The sequence below is a fragment of the Lagopus leucura genome, unplaced genomic scaffold (genome assembly GCF_019238085.1).
Source record: "Lagopus leucura isolate 7727_CA_CO unplaced genomic scaffold, USGS_WTPT01 Super-Scaffold_100002, whole genome shotgun sequence".
NCBI lineage: Eukaryota > Metazoa > Chordata > Aves > Galliformes > Phasianidae > Lagopus > Lagopus leucura.
Genome location: NW_024962263.1, coordinates 15,102,460 through 15,107,446, shown reverse-complemented (window position 1 = coordinate 15,107,446; position 4,987 = coordinate 15,102,460). Strand labels below are relative to the sequence as shown.

At 33.8% G+C, this 4,987-nt stretch overlaps 1 long non-coding RNA gene across 1 annotated transcript; it reads left to right on the top strand.

Annotated features, from left to right (window-relative positions):
- Positions 1-1,122: 1,122 nt before the first annotated feature.
- Positions 1,123-2,162, top strand: LOC122179465. The gene is made up of 3 exons (XR_006178696.1): positions 1,123-1,163; positions 1,420-1,539; positions 1,827-2,162. It is a non-coding gene; the product is annotated as an uncharacterized LOC122179465 (long non-coding RNA).
- Positions 2,163-4,987: the final 2,825 nt, after the last annotated feature.

The window sequence follows — 4,987 nt, the reverse complement described above, 5'->3', positions numbered from 1 at the left end:
TAGAAAGAAACATTAATGCCAATTGTTAGTCCAAAGTGCTTTGAGGTGGAGGTAGAGTAATTGAGTGCTTTGCTTTAGTAGAGAGCTGCCAGAAGGTTGTTCCATTAATTGGCTACATGACTTAAAATCAGATGGTTTCAATATTTCCTGGCTACTAGAGAAAACATGCCAGCATTGTGTATGTCTGTACTTTTGCCCTGTGGAAATATACCCTCAAGGGTATATTTGTTATCATCCACATATCAGACTGAGAAGCACAAGTACATGGAGCACATCATTTCCTCATGCTCCAATATATGTTTTAGTAGGGTTGTTTCACTAATGTGTTAAATGTTATACAGTGTCTCCAGATGTACTTGACACAAGTTATTCTCCAGTGTACTTTCAGACATTGTCTCACTGAAGACAGAGGGATGTAAGGAAGGTAAATGCTCTGTATTCTCAGACACATTAATAGCTGATCTTGTAGCGAACAATTTTCAAAAATGTTTCTCAAGTTAGATATACAGAATAAGTGCACTACAGTAAAAGATGAGTGCTAGAAAATGAATAAAGGAGAATGTGATCACTCAAACAGAGGAAGTTCATAGAGAAGGATAAGGACAAACATATAAATGAGAAGAAAAAAAAAAGGGTAAAAATGAGGAAATATTTTGTGTAAGATAAAAGCTGAAAGAAAGTGATGCACTCAGTTATTAAGTATCAGAATAGAAGTGTGAACCTTGTGGAGAAGAAACTCTTGCCAAAGAAGATTAAATGGCTAATAGCAAGATGAGGATGAAACCATTAGAATTCCTGAAATTCTGGTTGTTGTCCAAGGAAGGCCTGAAGATGTAAAAATGCCTCAAGCTTGGATCCATATTTCCTGTTATTTTTAAGTTTACTTATAAATTTAATATGTCAATTCTAGCAAATAGATGTTTCTACATTCATTACTGAGTGTATGGGAACTGCTGAGTCACAGCCTGAACCTCTGATTGATCACCTAAGACGAGCCATGAGTCAGCCAGAGGAGTACAGAAGGCAATTCAGCTGTGCTGCCGGAAGGAGTGGAGCCTGGCTCCACCCCTCCTAGACTTATTTAAGATCTGGCTACTGGGGGGAAGGTTCTTGTCTGGAGATCCCTTCTTCTGGTGTTTTTTGTAGGTGAGCCTAGCATATGGGTAAGCCTTCTATTTATTCTCTCTTATTATCTTAGTCTGCTTTGCCTAACTCTCTTGTTCTTTTTGTGATTATAGCATCTTAATATCCATTGATTATACACTGAGCTTCTTATTACTTCAGTTAAAAAAGAGCATTGAAACATATCTTCAAAAATTGCCTTGGAAAAAAAAAAAAAAAAAAAAAAAGACAAATGTGAAATGCTGGAGCTATTTGTAGAAAACACTGCTATACTTTACAGCTACTGACTTTTCACAGTTATATCTACATGTACCGTATATTTGGAGGTGGTTTGATACAGAGAACACCAGAAACATAGCCAATAGGAATGCCGTGTAGCTTTCAAGTGTTCAGGAGGAATAACTCTGTCTCTAGAAGGTAAAATCCTTTTATATTGTATACATGTTCTAATACCTATTTTTCATTCAATTTCAATATCACAGAATTAATTCTTTTCAGTACGTTGCACTCCCCATTTTATGAAGAGTGTATGTTTGCCATGTGCTCTTATTTCTGCCTGGAGAGATCTTAGTGAAAAAGAGAGTCATAGAAGCAAACATGGTGGGCTCAATCCCACCTCAGGACTCAGTGTCATGTGAAAGTACAATCTTTATATTTTCAAGTACATCATCACTACAGTAATTTTTGCATTTGCGTTCTTTTAGTATCTTCAGAGATTCTTCATACCAAATCTGGCATTGCATGAAACTCTGATGGTTATATACTTCCAAAAGAAAGTTTCGTATCTGCCTCTACAAGTAAGAGAAGATTATACTCCCTCTTCACTTCATATTTTTGTTTGTTTATTTGCCATTGGTGGCTGCAAGAGATGGAGACAGAAAAAGATGGATGGATGGATGTGCAAAGGAGATCCTCAGTACCACATTTGCTTACCTTTTAATTCCTTTCCCATCTACTGGCATCTATTCCTTTAAAGGCAGAAAGTTGCTATATGTTAGAGTATTCTTCTGCATCTTGTTTAATTGTAAGACATCTTCTATGCCAACACTTCTTGTTATCTTTTTTCCAAATCCTTCATTTTTCGTCAGGATTTATTAAATATTCCAAGAGCTGCTAATCAGGGACAAATATTTATTGTCACTTCTGGGAAATGCTCATGGATAAAAAAATTACCTTATGGTACCAAATCATTATTTGGTGGTACAATGGAAAGATAGTTAGGGTAGATTTTTTCTTAACTCAGAGACAAGTAAAAATTTTGGCTATAATTTTTATTGTGTTTTGCTTATATTTTTCTTTGTTACAAGCATTTTTAATTATTTTTAATAGCTGAGTTCAGTCTACAGATTTTTTTTCCTTAAATAATTAATGTTTATAATAGATGTTTTAACAATGGATGTGTGGATATTACTCAGCTGTGCAATAACAGAATTTCTCACAACAAGCAAAATAAAAGATGGTGAATTTCAACTGAACATGGTACTTAAATTACTGAAAAAAATGCTACTTACAAATACAAGAATGATCTTGGCAGATACTACCTGGCCTGAGTAGGATAACCTAATTAAAAAATATAGTAACATGCAATAGTTCTGGGACTGATTCTGATGTAGCACTGTAATCTAGCATGGATAGGTAAGCATTTCTAGGAAAATGAAGTACAAATACAAGTTTCTGACTACTCTGAGGGCTCAGTGTTTGGTTTTAACATATGAATTCTAACACATGTATTTGCCATTGCTTATACCTAATAGGACAATATAGCTATTAAAATCTACTATTACCAATTAATAAATAAGTGTAATGGAAAAATTGTTACCCTCTATTTATTTTATTTCCAGTACAATGATTCATAACTCCTGATCTGGTCTTTTTGTGCAGTTCATTGTTATGAAACTGCACTAAATCCTTGCATAACACAAAAAAATTATCCATTATTGTAGTACATGACAGAATCCTCCCAGAAGATCCGAAATCTTGTGCTACTTGTGTGGGCTGAATGCACTATCTTCTTGCAGCTTGTGAGTAATGCAATAACTTTTAGGATTTGGCACGGGAATGAAGAAATACAGTAATCAGGCTGCTCTGCATGACACAGTGGTCAAATTTGTCCTCAGTATATCCAGGGGACTGTTAAATTGTACTAAATTGGCAGTTTGCTCTCTGCCTGCCTTATTAAGTATCTTTAGCTCCATGAAGAAGAGTCCTGAAACAATGATGGTATCTTTGCTATTTCATTAAGGTAATATATTTGTGGAACACTTATCTTTTGTGAAGATTCTGTTAATTATTCTACCCAAGATAGAATGCTATGCTGATTTATGTCTTCCTTACCCAAGTCTAATGTTTCTAATGCCAAAATAAAATAATATACCCATCAAAAATGAAGCCAGGATTGTTCAAGAAATACATAAATGGTTTTCAAAAGCTAAGTTTATCTAAAACTTAGTTTTATTTATTTATTCGGTTTTTGGCATGTCCTGAAAATAAAACAAATTCTATGTCTAACTAAGGACTAATGCTGAGAAATGTAACAAATTATGGTTTTCCACTGAAAATTTATAACTGAGGCCTCTCTTTATTCAAGTGCACAAATGTCTGTGAATCCAGCTCTTTGCCTTGCTTACTTTCTATAGATTTATGCATATGTAAGACAGATGCTAACAGTTTTAAATGTGTCATTAAAATACGTTTGTGTAAAGTAAAATTAAATGTGCAAATGACTAAGAAAATACATTCACAGAGACTACAAGAAGAAGGCCTTTTGTTAGTAAAATTCTTGCATGGTACTTGAAATTTGAATGGAGAATGTTTCTTTTTTTGTTCATTTGAGCTTTGTGCAACAGAAAACAGGAGTATATAAAGGAAATGAGAACAAACTCACATTTATAATGTAGAAGTATAAACAGAATTATCAAAATACAGCAAAAGCTAGATGAAATAAAATACATTAAATTAATCTGGGACATGAGTGCAAACTCCATTATTTTAAACAACAGGTGAAATAAATAATTGCAACCTGACAGTTTACATTGTGTTGTCAAATTCAGTGTGCTTATTCCACAAGTGCAATCATTTTTTCATTGGAAGTAATCCCACACTCTATGAAGTTTTTTTTAATAATTACTAGTTCTTCATCAGAAATTCCCAGAAATCTTACAGCTACAGATCAAACTCAATATTCCCAGTTTTGTAGATGTTGTTTGACTCTTTCCCCCTCCTCTTCTCAGTTCTTTCAAACTGTATATTCAATTACCATGATTGCTGCCCTGAAATGGTTATATGTATGGATTTCCTTAAGCAGCACTCACACAAATGCCATTCAGCTGTTCTTTGTAAAAACTACCTTAAGTGTTTAGACTTCTAACTCAGTTAATGAGTTCTTTTCCCAGGTAAAAATATAATTTCCTTGCTAATGTGTAGGTCTTTTTGATGAAGTAACTCTTAGGGTTTTGCTTTTCAAGATGTCACCAGGTATCCTACAAATCAGATATATTTCAGTCGTGTATTTCAAGCCTACGAATCTACAAAATCGCTATCGACAAAAATCTCTATTATCTACAGATTGGAATTTTAAAGTCCCCATACGAGTTAGACACTAACTCTAAACCTCAGTGAGATGTACCATTCTGCAGTATCTTTGAAAATTCTAGCTACAATTTAAGAAAAATTCTCAAATTAATTGCAGGAATAATCCTAAAAATGGTTAATTTGAAGCCTCTTCCAAATTCATGAATACAAAAATCTCCCTTTTGACTAGACCAGGATTTCAAACTTGATGCGTATCAATTTATTTAATTGGACTATATTTGACCATAATGCAATGCTGTAATTAACATTTGTATAGGAATTATTTTTTTTAACA